The sequence below is a fragment of the Elaeis guineensis genome, chromosome 8 (assembly GCF_000442705.2).
Source record: "Elaeis guineensis isolate ETL-2024a chromosome 8, EG11, whole genome shotgun sequence".
Lineage (NCBI taxonomy): Eukaryota > Viridiplantae > Streptophyta > Magnoliopsida > Arecales > Arecaceae > Elaeis > Elaeis guineensis.
Window position 1 is genome coordinate 114,016,340 of NC_026000.2, and position 19,886 is coordinate 114,036,225.

The following is a 19,886-nucleotide window of genomic DNA, read 5'->3' on the forward strand; positions in this document are numbered from 1 at the left end:
ATAATTTATAATTATTTAAAAATAATTAAAAAATTATTCTCAACAATTAAATTAGAAATAGTTAAAAATGCAAGATAATTAGTTGAGAATTGTTCTCGACAATTATCAGATGCAACTTCCATATTTTTCACAATTAAATCATTTTTTATAATTTTTAAAAATTTTCCTTGCAAATAGCTCAAAATTGAGAAAATATATGTCAATAAATAAAATATGATTGCCAACTCATCTTGTTAACTATTAATGCATGTTCCATATTTGAGAGGGGCTCATACTGACAATATTGATATCGGTACTGATCAGTACCAATCCAATTTGGCTAGGACAACTGATACAAGTATCATCCTAGCTGAACCGGAGTTTGTACTGACCAGGATGCCCAGCTGGAGTTGGTTTTGGCAACAAGCCCTGTTCCGGTGCCAGAATCCTAGCGGAACAGTACAGTACCGTACCACCTTGTAACATATGTATTTCATAACCATTGTTGCAGCATATGAAAAATAAAATATATGAGCCGCTTAAATCATACATTTGCGTTGTAACAATAAAATAAGTCATTGAATTTAGCATAAGGAGGAAAAGTTTCACAATTTCAGAAAGCAGCAGCATCATAGCTTTCTAATGGCTCAACTTGGCAACTTGAGGAGTCGGGCTGATCTAGCAAAACACAGATTAATTCACTACTCACAATTTATAAAAAATATAATGTAGACATGATATTAAAATATTAGATAGAAATAAAGATGAGTTCTTCCACACACTGAATTCGCCCATTAACAACTGTGTTTCTGACAGAAGCTGTAGCCTTCTGATACGGTTTAGAGGGTTAGGCTGATCAAGCTCATATTTTTAATCCAAGTACTGCAGCTTAACAGTTTCTGTTCTAACCTTAATATGATGTTACAGTTTAAAGCAATATTGGACAACATACTCGTCGGACACCAGGTAATAGTCAGATATGTAACTCATATCGATTGTAAAAGAGACAAGCAGGGTATAACTTTTTATGGTTAACTAAACATGGCACTTTGGGAACTTGAAATATCAATCTTTATATATTTGCAAAGTCTCAGAGTATATAATTGTGGAACTGCCACTTGAACATTTCTAATAGGTCTTCCAAATTTGCAAAGAAAAGTTAGCATGAAGAACCAAATATTCAACAAGTAGGCTGTGTCATTGTTCCTAGAGGCTGTGGTGTTCCATTAGCAGGCCGTGCTATTGTTCCTAGAAGTTGTCTTTCATGTCAGGTGGATTATTTCCTGAAAGAAGCAAATGACAAGTTCTTCAAAACATTATCATGCATGATACCCAAGGAAAACTTCATGCTCATCTCTTTAACAAAAAAAAAAAAGAAAAAGAAAAACTTCATGCTCATCCGTTAAAATTGTTGAAATGCTATCAAGTAACGGGCTTTTGATCTAAGGTATCTATTTAATATGTCAAAAATGAAACCACATGGATTATGATATAGCGGATAACTTCAATTTTTAGAATAGTGTCAAGCATCCATCGCTTGTTTTGTCAAGGGAATGTTCAATGTTGCTTTCTGAGACATCATATTTCGATAGAAGTATCTGAAACTCTAATTAGTCACCGGACTTATACTTTAGTTGAAGTACATGAGTTGCCGCACCATAATTTGGTAGGCAGAATAATATTTGGTTAATTGCAACATGCAGAAAAAAAAGAGATAAAAATTTAACTTGTTTAACTTGCAATTGCAGAGATTTTAAATTTAAGTTGTCATGCAGATGTAAATCAAGAGCAGGTTAACAATTCATGTTAGACAAAAGGCCCTTGCCATTTTAAAAGTGACGTGACCTTTTGATCTTCCCATTTTTCTATGTGATTCGAACCAGTGCATAGGGGCATCAAAGTGCAGTTAATTGGGATAGTTTTGGCTTTGGGCGGTTGGGCATCATTTAAATCTTAGTTTCAACAGGTTTCCTCACACTATATGCTGCCTTTAGATGCTGATACAAGGCTGGCCCAAGAATAAGACGTGATACGGTCGAGAGAGGTAGAGATGTGAACTTGGTGATTGAACAGGTACAGTATTGATAAAGTTGATTTTTATGTTGTCAATTTGGAACTTTTTTCACCGTCAGCTTTTATGTTGTTAATCTGACCTTTTTTTTTTTGAGACTAAACACATGCACTTGGCACCTTAACAGAACATGCACCATAGATGTGCATACTGCCTGCTCATTCACTACATTTATTAATATAGGGCAGAATCACTAACAGTTCTCTTATGTCAAGATGTATGAGAAAGGGAATGTATGATATGAAGACTCAAAGATAAAGATGTTATAAAGTTTTAGATTTGCTAATATTTACCACCTGTTTGTTTTCGTTTCCTTGAAAAGTTTGCCTTCACTTATCCTTGCCAGAACACATGAGTGCAATAAGAACCTCACTTGTAGCTACAGATAAAGGAATTTAGGTCTGACGATGGTCAAATTATCCTCTAGATTATGCTTCAAGCTAATCATTTGGTATTTTACCAACACAACCTAGAGGCTCTTTTACAAACCTCAAGTTGACGTGAAACACATTAATAACCCTATGACAATGTATATATCATAAAAACCATGAGATTCATGTTCTTAATTTCATCAGTGTCAATGGCTTATAAGGCATACAAGTCCAACAACTTCCCAGTTAGTTCATTTTGGTATGTGCTTTGGATTCTTACATTTTATATGTGGTATGCAAACTTTCTTAAAAGGGGTTTTCATGGCCATAATTGCAATATATTTTGCAGGAGCAATCTTGAATATTCAATGGTCCTTCTGATCAAGGCTGCGTTTATTTGGTGCTTCCTCTTGATATGATCCACCTTATCTTTTACTTTACAAGTCTTTTGCATGTGAACTTCAGCTATTTTGATATCATCTTAATGATCTTCATGTAGTTTTTATAAGAACCTTTCTTCGAATTCAATCAGGACACCAAATAAAATGCAATGATCTTCATATGCTTTTTTCTGCGTCAATGAAAATCACATGCAGAATTTTCCTCTCATTCTAATTTTTCTGCTAATTAATCAGCATACATTTGCTTTGATGACAATCTCCTTAGGTAGAGCTTGGCTTATTCACTGACATGCTTGTCACCTGACTTGTTTTTCATGCCATTGCTTTAATTACTAATAACTTGCAATTATTGTGGCCTTTATTCTTTCTAAACTAAAATTGCTATGCTTTGCCATCGACATGAATCTTCCTTGGCTTTAAACTCTCATTAAACAAATTTGCACATCTTGTTTTTTGAAGGGAAAAAAAAGAGAGCAATTAATGCAATTCTTGCCATGATTATATGGACCATACCATCCTATAATCCAGTGTTTGATGTTTTACCAGAGATTCTGAAATATAAACCAAAATATCTTGCTTGGACCAATCCAAAATTTGGGCCGTTCCTGGAGTTTTGCCATGTTTTTCGTTCCTTTCATCCTGGGTCAATGAAGTTAAGATCATGCATTTCATGAAATCAAAAAACTGAAAATCGATTCAGATAGGATAGCTGGATCAGAAGCAGTGGAGTTCAGATGATCCAATATTGGATTATGAGATCCAAATCGTGGATCATCCAATCTAATCCAATTAACAAAAGCCTTAAGGCACTGTTTGCACACAAAAATAGGGCACAATTTCTTTTTCATGCATGAATTGTGATGCCTGTGTCCCTATTTTCACATGAAGAGGGAACCTAGTTGATCTGTTTCCCTGATTCTAGGCCTGATTCTAGGCATGATTGAAAGGAGTTTCGGATGTCAAAATTCTTGATTTATCTTTCTTTTAAAGAGTTCTATCTGAATTCAGATTGTGATATGAATAAATGCCAACTGCTTTTCTTAAAATAATCTATCATTTATCTAATTACGTAATATGAAGAAATTCTAATCCACATTTGTTCACCATATGAGGAAAGTGTTGGTCAGTGCTTTATTTAGTATGTAGGAGTCCTTGTAAGAGGAGTAAATGTAAGAGTAAAGGGATTTGATGGAATTCATGCAAGATATCCATATCCAATTGTAGGGAGTTGATTGGATTGAGATTTTTGTGAGGAAGATAAACCAAAGAGTAATGCTGTACCCACCACAAGCATAGCTACATCCTATGGCTTAACCTGGCCTACCTATGTTGGTAACTGAAGTGGAATTAAAAATGAAAATTCTCCATTCTCCCTTCTTCCTTATCCTCCCATGGATGCCGTGTGTTCTTTTCCTTTTCCGCCCATGGCATCCCTGTCTTCACTTATGACTCTCCCATGCTGCCATCCATGTCTGTCTTGATCTCATCCTTGTCATCACCACTGATGGCCTCAATACCCTGGAGACAAATAATCAAACAAACTAAGGTGATTGATTGGTGTCCGAGGATAGGATGGGAAATGTTGAGAGGCAATCACCAGGTATCAGTGGTGCCATCATATATATATATATATATATATATATATATATATATATATATATATATATATATATATAACAATATTTTATGGAGTATTGTAGTGTTGAAGCCAAAACCCTTCCAACGCGCCACGTGTCGAGCTCTGACTTTCTCATAAATATTTTATTTTTTTTCTTACAAAGCTTCCTGACCCCTCCCGACTTTTTTTCCCATCTCCTCCCTGCTCTCCTCGCCGCCATCTCCCGTCGTTCTCCATCATCACCTATCTCCCCATTGTCACCGGCATCGGCCCGCCCTTCCGATCTCCTTGAGGCACCGTCACCTTCCTCCCTCCCAATTTTTTTTCTTAGAAGCTTCTCGAGCCCTCCGAACGCCCATCCCCTTCTCCTTTCGATCAAATTCCAACGGATTCCTCCACCCATGTCCATCAGATCCGACGAGCAGAATGTGTCTCTACCTTCTCGCCAGCGACAACTCCGACAAGGACGACAACCTCTCCCTCCGACCGGCCTCCGATCTCTTCCTCTCGAACGGCGGCGAGGGCAGCCGCTCGCCTCATCGGACGTGAAAATCCAAGGCATCGAAGAAAAGAAAGTTGGTCGAGAGAGTGGCGATGGCCGGGATCCAGGTCTTTTGGGGAACAAAAGGGGATAACGATGAGGCGAGGCCGCGGAGAGGAGGGAAGGGGGGGAGGGGGAGGGGAGGGGGGGTTTGGTGGTTGCACGGAGCCGGGTGCGACGCGGACGGCGGTGGAGCAGGGCCAGGTTGGTGGCGCTGAAGCCGGGGGAAGGGAGGGGCGGTCGCCGATGCTCATGCGGAGCCACGGGGGCTCAAGTTCGCCGAGGCCGAGGGAGTGAACAAGAGGAGGGGACGACAACGAGGCGGGGCCACAGAGGGGAGTAGAGGGGGTTTGGTGGTGCTAGAGTCTGAGGACGCGGCGGGGGCGGGGGTTGGGTGAGGAGACAGTGGGAGGAAGGGAAGGGAAGGGGGAAAGAAAAAAAGAAAATATTTGGGGAGGGAAGGAAAAAAAATACTATTACTTTATTACTAATAATAATTTAAAATATTATTTTCTTAGGATATTAATTTTAAAAAAAAATATTTGGGGAGGGGGATGACGGGAAGGGAAGGGAAAGGAAGGAAAAAAAGAAATTATTTGGGGGGGAGAAAAAATTATTATTTTATTACTAATAATAATATAAAATATTATTTTTCTAGGATATTAATTTAAAAAGAAAATATTTGGGGAGGGGAGAAAAAAGAAAAAGTAAAAAAGATATTATTATTTTATTATTAATAATAATTTGAAGCAAAAAAGAATATTAATTTTAAAATAATAATAAAAATATTATTTATAAAATATTATTTTAAAAATACTATTAATAATAACATATTATTTTTTAAAAATTTATTTCAAAAAATTAATAATAAAATATTATTTTAAAATATATTATTTTTTAAATAATAATAAATATATTATTTTTAAAATATTAATTTATTATTAATAATAATTCGAATAATAACAAAAATATAGCAATATCAAAAAATTTATTTTCATGCATCCGACGTGGATGGCAATGGAGCGAGGCCGCGGTGGGGGCAACGCGGATGGCCGTGACCTGGATCTCACGTTGTGGGGGTGGGGGCGGCGGGAGAAAGGGAAAAGAAGAAAAAAATATTTGGGAAGAGAAGAAAAAAAGAAAAAAAATATTATTATTTTATTATTAATAATAATTTGAAGCAAAAAATATTAATTTTAAAATAATAATAATAATATTTTTTTAAATATTATTTTAAAAATAATATTTTATTATTAATTTAAAAATACTATTTGTATAATAACATATTATTTTTAAAAAATTAATTTCAAAAAATTAATAATAAAATATTATTTTAAAAATATTATTTTTTAAAATAATAATAAAAATATTATTTTTAAAATATTAATTTATTATTAATAATAATTTGAATAATAATAAGAATACAGCAATATCTAAAAAATAGGACAACAATATTTGAAAAATTATTTTCATGCATCCGACCCCATACAACACGTGGATCTTCGACTAGTATATATATATAAAACAATACTCCATGGAGGAGTATTGCAGTGTTGCCAACTCAGAAAACCAAAACCCTCCAAATGCACCACATGTCGAGCTCTGACTTTCCCATAAATATTTTATTTTTTTTCTTACGAAGCTTTTCGACCCCTCCCGACTATTTTTTTCCCATCTCTCCGCTCTCTTCATCGCCACCTCCTGCTGTTCTCCAACATCACCTTCCTCCCCATCATCACCGACATCGGCCCGCCTTTTCGATCTCCCTGAGGCACCGTCACCTTCCTCCCAATTTTTTTTTCTTCGAAGCTTCTCGAGTCCTTTGGACGCCCGTCCCCTTCTCCTTTCGATCGAATTCCACCGGATTCCTCCGTCCATGTCCATCAGATCCGATGGGCGGAATGTATCCTTGACCTTCTCGCCAGTGACAGATTCGACGACAACGACAGCCTCTCTCCGATCGACCTCCGATCCCTTCCTCTCGAACAGTAGCAAGGACGGCCGCTCGATCCGTCAGAAGCAGAAATCCAAGGCATCGCAGAAAAAAAAGTTGGCCGAGAGAACGACGGTGGCCAAGGATCCAGGCCTTTTGGTCTTTTTGGCGAGATTGGATCATCAGAGGCCATCCTTGGCCAAGAATGGTCACTGTGAGGATGAGATGGTTACTTAAAAGGGAGCCAATTCACAGAAAAAGAGGCTTGCTTGGCTTGCAATGCAAAGTACTGTATAACAAAATATTTGCGGCACGGACGGTGGGGGAGCGGGATCGGGTTGGTGGCACCGTAGCCGAGGGAGGGGAGGAGCGGTTGCCGGTGCTCGAGCCATGGAGGCTCGGCTTCACCGAAGCTGAGGGAGGGAACATGAGGGGATGACGATGAGACAGGGCCGCAGAGGGGAGGGGAGGGGGGTTGGCGACGCCGGAGCCGAGGGACGCAACGAGGGCGAGGGGTGGGGGGAGATGGCGGGAGGAAGGGGAAAAAAAAAAGAAAAGAAAGAAAAATAAATATTTGGGGAGGGGGAGGAAAAAAATATCATTATTTTATTATTATTAATACTTTAAAATATTATTTTTTTAGAGTATTAATTTAAAAAAAATATTTGGGGAGGGGGAGGAAAAAATAAAAAAAAATATTATTATTTTATTATTATTAATAATTTGAAGTAGAAAAAATATTAATTTTAAAATAATAATAAAAATATTATTTTTTTCAAAATATTATTTTAAAAATATTATTAATAATAAAATATATTATTTTTAAAAATTTATTTCAAAAAATTAATAATAAAGTATTATTTTAAAAAATATTATTTTTTAAATAATAATAAATATATTATTTTTAAAATATTAATTTATTATTAATAATAATTCGAATAATAACAAGAACACAGCAACATCAGAAAAATTATTTTCGTGCATCCGACATGGACGGCGGTGGGATGAGGCCGCAGCAGAGGCAGCGCGGATGGCCGTAACCTGGGTCTCATGCTGTGGGGGTGGGGGCGATGGAAGGAAAAAGAAGAAAAAAAATATATATATTTGGAGAGAGGGAGAAAAAAATATTATTATTTTATTATTATTATTAATTTGAAGCAAAAAATATTAATTTTAAAATAATAATAAAAATATTATTTTTTTAAATAATATTAGAAGGGAAAAGAAGAAAAAAAAATATCCGACGAGGGAGTGGTGCGGACACCAAAGCCATCAAAAGTCGGCGACATGATTTAGATTCAATTTGGATCGAAAAAGCCCCATTAGATTTCATATCATCACCGGGTAACAAACTCGTGAGCATATTTAATTTCTGCTATCTGTTTATGGATTTTTCTATTGCTAGTTGTTTACTGATCTCTAGAATGTCATTCATCTGCATCATTTAGATTGATCTCGCTTTGATCTCGTATCGATCAATCATGCCTCTGAGCAGATTATAGGCAACTATACTGTCTGTTCTAGAAATAATGATGCCCCTGGCCGGATGTGATTTGTTGTTGATGAACAGAAGAGAGTTGATCATTAGGATTGGTTTCTTTATCTTTTCTTTAGGATTGTCCCGCATCAATTTGATATCAGAACCAGTTGATTAGACTTTAGTTTAAATTCAACAATTTAAATTCCTGCAAGTTAAATTTTAGCGCTTTAAATTTCGTAATTTACTTTCAAGCATTTTAATTTTCTTATTGCACCTTATTCTTGCATCTTAGATGTGCATGACCACTAGATCAGGTATCTGGTATCAACATCCTACTTCTCCACCCAACACCAATATAGATCCCAATACAGCAGCCATCATTAATGCTCTGACTAAAAAATTTAATGATATAAAAAATTTTATGAAAGCCATAAATGAAAGAATAGTAGTATTAGAAGAAGCTAGGCAGAAACAACCTGAATCTGAGTCTCCCTGACTGTCTATAGGACAGAGAGGTAGGAACCTAGAACTTGATTGACCTATAGGGAGATGCCCGCATCATAATCAGTTCGACCCAGATGAGCATATTCTTAAAAATGTGAAGGTCGAAGCCCCAAGTTTTGATGGTTGTCTGATCCGAGAGAATATCTAGACTGAGAATCAGCATGGATCACTACTTTAGGTGGTACGAAATGTCTGAAGCAAAGAGAGTTAGGTTTGCTAGGATGAAGTTGGTTGGGCAAGTCCGACTTTATTGGAAAAATGTTGAGCGTCTTCTCAACCAGAGAAGACAAGACCCGATAGAAATCTGAGATGAGATGAAAGAGAAACTCAGAGAGAAGTACCTCCCCACCTCCTACCAATAAAGACTTTTAGATCAATGGTAAAGGCTCACTCAAGGGAATAGATCAGTCATCGAGTATATCATAAGATTTGATAAGTACCTCATGAGATGTGGAGTAGCCGAAGATAGGGTTGTTACCTTGTTTAGATTTAGAGCTGGATTACCAGAGGATATCCAATGTGAGCTTTTTCTGCGAAAGGTAACAACGTTAGAACAAGCTTATCAACTTGCCTTAGACTTTGAGAGGTTTTTTAGATATTCGACTCTCCATCGTCCTGAACCCAGTCGAGTAATCCCTTCTGGATCGAGACCTAATATTAATCAAGCTCCTAGTAACGAACCTCCACCTATAAATCCTATTGGGAGAAAAAAAGATAAAGAAAAAAGAGCTATACGAGAGTTATCAAAAAATAGTTCTCGATCCCATTGCTTCAAGTGCCATGGTTATGGTCACTTTGCTGCACAATGCCCCAATCGATCATTATTCGTGGAAGAATTAGAAAGAGAAATCCTAAAAAATATTGAGGAAGTTTATGAAGCTGGTCCAGACTTAGCCGAGCAGTTTGAGAGTACTGAAGACATCCTAGGTTATGTTACACCCAAATCAGACCTTAGGCTTGGAGTCGTTAGATATGTTCTAGCACAGACTAAGAAAAGTGGAGACTGACGTAGGACCTCTATTTTCTATACCTTCATAAAATTTGACGATAAAATTTATAAGGTGATCATTGATAGCGGTAGTTGTATCAATGCCATCTCCACTGACACAGTTAAGCGATTAGGATTAACTCCTGTAGATCATCCCAGCACATACTGTGTCTTGAATAGATTCCTCCTCTATTTCCATCAAATTTTAATATCGTGTGCCCATCCAGCTTCATTCCTACCAGGATCATGTGTGGTGCGATGTCTTACCTATGGAAGTTGGAAACATCATATTAGATCGGCCTTAGCTATTCGATAATGATGTTACGATTTATGACCAAACCAACTCCTGTAGCTTTATTCATCAGGGTAAGAAGATCATAATTAATCCTTCCCCACCTAAGGCTATCAATAGAAAGATAGACGATGGACCAAAAGAAAACATCAAGAAGAAGAAAAGCCTCCATCCGATAAGTGCCAACGAATTAGATACGATCATGAGTGAAGGATCACGGTTTGGATGCTTGCTGCAAGAGAAGTTCGTGAGGACTCTAAGGTGGATTATCCTAAGAAAGTAGCTAGCCTTCTTAATGAGTTTCATGATGTCTTTCCTGAAGATCTCCCAGATTACTTACCGCCAATGAGAAATATTCAACATGCCATTGATTTAGTTCATGGATCTACCCTACCCAACTTGCCCCACTATAGATTGAACCCTACTAAGCATGTCAAGCTACAAAGACAAGTTGGAGAGCTGATAAAAAAAAGATTCGTGAGAGAAAGTTTAAGTCCTTGCATGGTTCCTGTACTATTGACTCCAAAGAAAAATAGTACATGGAGGATGTGCATAGATAGCCGTGCCATTAACAAGATTACCATTAAATATCGCTTCCCCATCCCTAGATTAGATGACATGCTAGATATGATGGCCGGAGCCACTATTTTTTCTAAGATTGATCTTAAGAGTGGTTACCATCAAGTAAGAATTAGACCGGAAGATGAGTGAAAAACTGCTTTTAAGACGAAAGATGGTTTATATGAGTGGATGGTGATGCTATTTGGATTATCTAATGCTCCTAGTACTTTCATGAGGTTGATAACCCAAGTATTACGACCGTTTATAGGAGTGTTTGTAGTCGTATACTTTGATGACATTTTGATCTATAGTCGAACTAGGGAAGACCATCTAGACCATCTCCGAAGAGTGTGCCAAGTTCTTAGAACAGAAAGCTTGTATGCTAATCCTAAGAAGTGCGCTTTCATGACAGACTGTATCATCTTCTTAGGTTTTTTGTTACTTCCGTGGTGTCTGCCGATCCTGAAAAGATTAGAGCAATAGTTGAGTGACCGATACCCAAAAGTGCATGACGTGCGAAGTTTTCATGGATTAGCAACTTTTTATCGTAGGTTCATAAAAGGATTTAGCACCATAATCGCTCCCATCACTAATTGCATTAGAAAGAAAGATTTTAAATGGACTAAAGCAGCCAATAGAGCCTTCCTAGACATTAAGGACAAGATGACCCACGTCTCAGTCTTACGTCTACCTGATTTTTTTAAGATTTTTGAAGTAGCATGCGATGCGTCAGGAGTTGGGATTGGTGGTGTTCTTAGTCAGGAAGATCATTCGGTAGTATACTTTAGCGAGAAACTTAACGATTCTAAACTCAAATTTTCTACCTACGATAAGGAGTTTTATACGGTAATACAAGCTTTAAGATATTGGAGACGTTACCTACTATCGCAAGAATTTGTTTTGTACTCTGACCATGAAGCCCTCCGATTTCTGAATTCTCAAAAGAAACTGAATCATAGACACAGTAGGTGGGTCGAGTTTTTGCAAGCCTATACTTTTGTTTTGAAATACTGTGTGGGTATAAAGAATTATGCTGCTGATGTCCTAAGTCGTCGTCATACTTTACTGTCCACCATTGTATAGAAGTTGGTTTTGATAAGATTAAAAAAGATTATGAGTGTCCAAATTTTGGTGACATACTTACTGCTTTACGTAAAGAGCCATCTAAAGAATATAATGAATACATCCTTCAGGATGATTACCTATTTAGAGGAACTAGGCTGTGTATCCCCCGTACATCTTTAAGAGATTTTCTAATTTGGGAACTACACGCTGGAGGATTAGCTGGACATTTTGGTAGGAATAAAATCATAGAGTTAGTAGAAGCTCAGTTCTTTTGGCCAAGCTTGAAAAGAGATGTCGTCCGAATTGTTGCCCAGTATAGAACGTGTGCCGTGGCCAAGCAGAGAAAATAAAACACCGGCCTATATACACCCTTACCTATACCAGACTGTCCTTGGCAAGACGTTAGTATGAATTTTGTTTTGAGATTACCTAGGACAACTAGGAAGCATGATTCTGTTCTAATGGTTGTAGATAGATTTTCAAAAATGATCCATTTCTTGTCCTGTTGCCAAGCATCCGATGCATCAAAAGTTACAAAGATATATTTTGATGAGATTGTTAGACCACATGGATTGCCTAAAACCATTGTATCTGATAGAGATGTTAGATTATGAGCTACTTTTGAAAAATCCTATGGCACCTTCTAGACACAAAACTAAAATTTTCTTCTGTCTATCACCCGCAAACGGACAGTCAGAGCGAAGTGATCAATAGGAGTCTTGAAAATCTGTTGCATTGCTCGATTGGAGAACAAATGGGTAACTGGGATCTTCTACTGCCCCGAGCCGAATTTGCATATAATAGCTTTGTTAATAAGTCCATTGGCATGAGTCCTTTTGAAGTAGTTCATAGATATCAATCTAGAAAATCAATAGACCTCATCCCACTGCCCATGCATGCTAGGATTTCCGAATCTGCAGAGTCATTTGCACAACATGTCAAGAGTCTGTATAAAAAGATCAGAAAAAAAATTAGCATTAGCAATAAAATTTATAAACAGAATGCAGATTCTCATCGACGTGCCCAAGAGTTTGCGGAAGAAAACTATGTGATGGTTCGATTAAGGCCTGAATGTTCCCATCCGAAACCATGAAGAAGTTACATACCCGAGGAGCAAATCCGTTTAAAATCATAAAGAAAATTGGACCAAATGCGTATGTTGTAGACTTACCTTCTGATTTTAGGATTACTCTACTTTTAACATTACAGATCTCATCGTCTATAAAGGCCAACTCGGATACCTAGTGAGCCGTTTGAGTTTGAACCAACCTTTGAGAGCAAATCTGTCCCTGAGTGTCCACCAACCAAAATGTCAGCAAAACATAATCAGATTGAGAGAATTTTAAATGAGCAGATCCTCTCCACCTGGAGTCGAGGCTATCAGTGGTATTTAGTCAGATGGCGAGATCGACTGACGTCTGAAGATACCTGGATCACTCAAGAAGAGCTACAACGCATTGATCTTGATCTGCTTGAGCATCACCAGAGTGAAATCGACCCACACTCGATAGGATCGAGTTTTTTCCACCTCGAGAGAATTGGTGCGGACACCAGAGCTATCAGAAGTCAGCGACATGATTTAGATTCGATTTGGATCGAAGAAGCCCCATTAGATTGACTCTACTTCAGTTATTTATTTTCAGTCAATAAATTTTTGATGTATTTAGCTTTGGATCCATAGGACCATACTTGGATTTGTCCACGTCACCTTTGGAGCCACCACTCTCCACACGCCCAAGGAGCATGTGTCGTGCCCAAGGATTCTCATGCCAAGTTGTGCCAAGTATCAAGCGCCCACATGGAGTTCCATTTCTTCTCTAAGATTCTTGAGAGTTGTTAGCTATTTATTTTGTTGAAGACTGATTTCTTTCCCATGATAGATTACTTTGTTTGAAAACTAGATATAATGCTTTACTTTTTTGTGGGAGGACTGATTTCTTCCTCGTAAAAGGTAAGGGATTTCAAAAGAAATAGGACCCCTAAGGTCCTATATAAACCTTTGTATTTTTTATGAAGAAAACAATGAATGATTTTACAAACTCCCAAATACTTGTATCAATCGCTTCGAGAGGAAGGTGTGAGACCCAAAATCGCCCCACAAGGGGAGGGTGTGAGGTCCACTTTCTATCTTATTTTTTTAACCTTCATCTATTTGAGATCCAGTGTTCCTACGACCCCGATTCAACTCCATCTACCCACGCAAGTCTATCCCACCAAGAGAAGATCTGTCTCCTCCAGAATTTCCATCTATCGTGCTGAGAGAAAAGAGTGATCTTTTATTTTACAGATCATATACTGTCAAGGACCTTCGTTTCTTCTCATTGATCTTTAATTTTCATTTTTTGTTAGATCCAATATTGGTAAAGACCTAGTTCTTTATCGACGGATCTATTTGGTTAAATTAAGAACCCTAATAGAATAATTTCTTAACTACCATGATTCGGATTCTTATCATCTTCTCAGATTTTCTCACGGGTTTCATGTTTCATTCTCTCTCATTCCATTCATATTTTTTTTTGCATTTACTTGTGAGCATGTTTAATTTTTGCTATCTGTTTATAGACTTTCCTATTGCTAGTTGTTTACTGATCTCTAGAATGGCATTCATCTGCATTATTTAGATTGATCTCACTTTGATCTCGTATCAATCAATCACGCCTCCTAAGCATAGTATAGACAACTATACTGTCTGTCCTGAGAATAATGATGCCCCTGATCGGATGTGATTTATTGTTGATGAACAGAAGGGAGCTTGATCATTAGGATTGATTTCTTTTTCTTTTCTTTAGGGTTGTCCCGCATCAAGGGGAGGGGGTCGGAAAGCTTCGTAAGAAAAAAAATATTTATGGAAAAGTCGGAGCCCGACACATGACGCGTTAGGAGGATTTTGGCTTCCTGAGTTGGCAACACTACATTACTTCTCCATAGAGTATTATTTTATATATATAATTTAAAAATACTATTTGTATAATAACATATTATTTTTAAAAAATTAATTTTAAAAAATTAATAATAAAATATTATTTTTAAAATAATAATAAAAATATTATTTTTTTAAATATTAATTTATTATTAATAATAATTCGAATAATAATAAGAACACAGCAACATCTGAAAAATAGGACAACAACATCTAAAAATTAATTTTCGTGTTGCGCGGGTCTTCGACTAGTTTTCCAATAAAATAAGGTACCGCAAGCAGCTTATTCCCTTTTTTTAATTCTTCAATTCATTATTATTCTCTCTCTTCAACTTTTCTCAACTCTCTTTTCTTATTTTAAGGAAACTCAACCCTGTTTTCTTACTTTTATGTACCAAATACTGCTAAATAGTGATGTTAAACAGCAGTGTTCTCACTGGTAATCAAAATTTTTGCTCTTTTTATTTATCTGTTACTTTTTCAGTTTTTAAATATTTCTCTTACTGAAAGACATCTAAAAAATCTCATGATCCATGATCCAATCTGATCTGACCCCTTTGATTTATGATCTATCCCAATCTTAACAACATTGCTTAGAAGCAACACCTTTAGATTGAACTTCTTTTGTTTTAAACTGAGTTGGAAGTATTGCAACATTAGTTTCCAAATAGATTTAGAAGAAAATAAAGTTTTTGCTGTAGGCTTGGAAATTTGAAAATTCAAATCTCATAAGTAATTAGCTTTTGTTCTTCCAGATGCCATCAATCAGTAAAATGATATCTTGTACCATATATACTTAACATCTTTTACAGATAATCTTTCAATTGTCTCAATATGAAACCAAGGAAGTGATACATCTAGAGGTCTCAAAAAATATAATGCACTTTAGAACGATGTTTAGTTTATTCTCTTGAACTTTATTCTGTCTTTCTTTATTTTCTTATTTTTAATGATAATTACATCATTTCCATTTTTCCACTAGAGTTGCTGAAACTGGAGTTGAAACTGCTGAAACTGGAACATATCTGATTGATACTGAAACCGAGTTTTCAGACCTTCTATACTGCCATCCCACATGGATCTCTTCTAATAAGCCAATTAACCAAATTAATCCAGCAATGCAACCCCAACCTTATGAACCTTTCTACGTCTTTATCAGCTTCCATAGTATGTATAACCGACTAATTTTTGGTAGGTGCAATCTTGTGAGTTTTCTCCTTTTTTGGTTTTCAATAGAAGAGAACATTTGATAATTGTCTATGATTCCATGGTCAAGATTTGGAGTCAATTTGATAACTATGCTCATCTTTTAATCTTTGTTTGCTTCATTCTCTTAGAGTGAAAAATGAAGGGTTGTGTTTCCTATAAAACTGTGTACATATCAAAGGGTAGGGAAGCACAAGACTCAAGGTGCGTTTGATGTTGCTTCTGCTTTATAAAAAGTGGAGAAGCCAGAGGTTTTCTAGTTTCTCTTAGAAGCACTTTTTTTCTGCTCGTAGAAGCACTTTTTAGAAAATAAAACCCTTTTTTTTTCTATAAGTGCTTTTTTTTTTTTTTTTACTTTACCGTCTTTCATCTTTTGTTTTGATCAACTGATTGTTATTCACTTACTCTTCAGATGTCCTTTTCTTCCTAAGACGATCAGTATCTCTTCATATTTTCATCCTTCATTCTTGGGTAATTTGAGATATCCTTATCCTCCATTCTCAGGTAATTCCTGATATCCTTATCCTTCATGTAACTGGCCTTATTAATTGTTATCAAGCATTGGTATCTATATAATTTCATCCCTTCTACATTACCTGTTCTTTTCTGCTTCACGAACCATACGATTTGCCCCAATTTGAGCTTAACTGTTAGATATTTACTTTTAGGAGGAAAATCATTCCATGCCTTTTAATTATGATTACATATTTCTTAGGCACTCCCAATATTTTTTTCCTCAATACAATCCACTATCTAATATTCAATTATAATTGCTGAAAGTTAAATTTTCTAACCCATACACAATACTTTTCTCAGATTTCACAACCTTTAATTTTTTCACCTTCACAACAATGATGTATGCAAAATTCTAAGGAATATGCAGCAAGTAATATTCTGGAAAATTTATCATGTTTCTGGCATTTACCAACAGACCTTGGTCTAGGGTAATTGAAGAGTTTAGACATGAAAGCTGTATACTTAATATTGACAAATTGTACTTCTTTCCTATGCGCGCGCGTGCGCACACACACACTCTCTCTCTCTCATGGTGGAAAAATCAGTGCTTTGAGGCTGTGGGGTGACAAGAGGCCTTCTATAAAGATGGGTTCTTGTGCTTCAATTCAGAAGAATACAGATTCCACCACATGATTTCGACTAGGTTTAAGCTCTAAGGCCAAGAGGTTCTCCATTCCCTCCCCTACCAAAGAGAAGCCGCCTTTGAATCAAGGAAGGCTGAACTAGTACCGACCAGCGAACCAATCACCGACCGGTACAGTATGATATCAATTCGGTACTGTTCCAAGCGTCAGTATACATGGTGTATCGATTTGACCGACACACCCAATTTTTTTTTTTTTTTTTTCCTTTGACTTCTATGATATATAATTAATTTTTTATTATTTCTTGAACGATGTTCAGTCCAAATTGTTGTTTCTTGATCTTATTTGACGTTTGCGTTTCCAATGGTGCCGATGCAAGAGCATCTACTTGTGGTCCCAACCAATGTCACGCTCCAGCTCTTTTTTCTTTCTTAATGGATCCATTCCTGAAGGTTGAACAATCACAGCAGTTCAATAATTATATAAAAATAGTAAAATTTAATTCTCTTTTTTAATTAATTTAATTTTTTTAATTAAAATATTTTAAAAAATTAAATATTATGAAAAATAAATTTAACCTTAGATTCATGTAGAATCCTACTATAGATGCTATATATATTTTTCTAAGACAGTGGACGTACATGAAATGCTATTTATTTCTTAATTTCATTGAAATTTAAGTCAGGACCACTATGCATAGGATGCATCAAAATTTTGATAAATGGACACCAAATTTATGTTAAAAGTAGCTAATAAACCCCGAAACAATATTTTGATTTAATTATTAATTTTATTTTTTAATAATTTTATTCTTCAAATATATTTTTTATTTAAAAAAATTATAATAATTTTGATGTCATTGTATAGATCATCTATAAATCTATAACATATAATGAAATCATACCAAAATAAAAAATTTTGACATCATTTTTTCTTATTTTTTCAATTTTCATGGATTTTAAAGTTATTTAAAAAAAAAAAAAGGAAGAAGAGGTGGAAGATAGGATAAGATTACATACCTCTAATTGATGAGTTCTCTACGTTTTGCTTGCCATTTGAATTATAGATAGGGAAGGAAATTGATGTTTCAACGAGGAAGCATCGAGGAAAAGAAGTCTCTGACTTTTGTTCAATTTATAGCTTCATTTAAACCCTCCCACCCATCGATATTGTAGCAACAACAAAAAGAAAAAAAAAAAACTATAGCACAACAGAAAAAACAAAAAAAAGAATAGGACCGAACCGACCTGTACCAAACCTTGCAGTTCAGCCCAGTTCAGATAGGTTCGGGCCCTGATTTGAAAATCAGGGCCAAATCATCCCGTTTCTATGCCGATTCAACTTGATATGGGCCGAATCGGGCGGTTCGATCTGGTTCGGCGAACTATGCTTTGAATGGTCAGAGCCCAGTTGGTGGATTTGACTTCAAGGGCAAGGTGGTGGACTCTAGATTAGGTCTTAAAGCCCGGAGTTTGGTATGATCCTTTGATGCAATTTATTCCCTCTTTTTCTACTTTTTTGAGTCAAAACCTTTGCCTTTTACTTGGAGAAAAAAGAAAGCATGTGGCATTGATGGATTTAAAAGATAGTTTATTTTATTTTATTTTGCCAGTTGATGCTAATTTCTTCTTATATATCTCTATTTAAATGCATGAGTAGGTTTTTAGTGGTTTGTTATGGAGACTTCATTTGTGAATACTGAATATGGATTTGTGGAAGGTAACTCCTAGCTGGATAGTTGATATTATTTTTATATTTTTGTTCATACTGCATTCATTTTTCGAAGGATCGGGTCATTGTCGTTGTCGTTGAAGTTCTAATTTTAATATACCAGTCTGATGCATGAATGATAAACAACTCTTGTGATGATTACGGGTCATGATTAATTTAATAGTTCACCTTTTGCTCTTGTAATTGAAATATAGAATCATCAAACTCGATTATCTAATCAAGAAATTTGGATGGTCAAAAGCTTACAGCATGGGAAGCGCTCAGATTTTTGGGTCAGGATATCTGTTTTTTATTTGATACATGATCATGGCTGATGCATACCAAGGGATAGTTTAGCATCCATTTCTCTATCAGTTTGGAAGTGTTATTATGATAACTTTTCTTATTCATGACTTATTAAAGCCTGCTTTATTTGTAGTTTCTTTTTCCTTTTTTTTTTTTTTGTAGTCATCTGTAGTTTCTTTATTCTGGTACTTATTCTTTGTTTCTCAGCATATTACCTAGCAAAGCGACTTCGTTTTTAGCAATACCCAAGATTTGATCCCCGGTCCTCCTTTAAGGGCAAGCCTTCCAAGAAATTCATTTGTTTTTACGTTAAACAACGGTTATTATATCTCGACATTATCATGTACAATCAAAAAGAGAAGAAGAAAAGGATGCAGCTCTGCTTCTAGCAAACTTGCACTGATGCGGATTAATTTGACATTACTGATTTCTGCCCTTTTGACTCATTTGACGAGCCATATATTTCTAACTCTAGTCTATCATATCAATTTAACTCAAAGAATGGGAATATGAATTATATCATGATGGGTACATAACACTATTGCTAACTGTTTAACTCATAACTGCAAGTACCAAGATTCTCAGTTTCGACACCAGTCGGCCCGGCGGCACGGTCCGATACGGTTCTGTACCGGATCAAACCGGCGTGAACCGACAAAGGGAGGAGAAAAAGAGAGAAAGAGAGGAAAAGAGAGGAAGAGAAAGAGAGAGTGGGTCTATCGGAGAAGCTACCGGAGGGCCTTCAGCTGGCCGTGGCCGTCGAGCGGCATAAATGCCACCTGCAGCTCCGCGGCATGAAACAAGAGCGATCATCCATGTTTCACAGACTTTTTAAAAAAG

At 36.3% G+C, this 19,886-nt stretch overlaps 1 pseudogene; it reads right to left on the minus strand.

Moving 5' to 3' along the window:
• Positions 1–1,027: 1,027 nt before the first annotated feature.
• The window catches only part of LOC105037512 (cell division cycle 20.2, cofactor of APC complex-like), a 25,371-nt pseudogene continuing 6,512 nt past the window's right edge, over positions 1,028–19,886 (minus strand).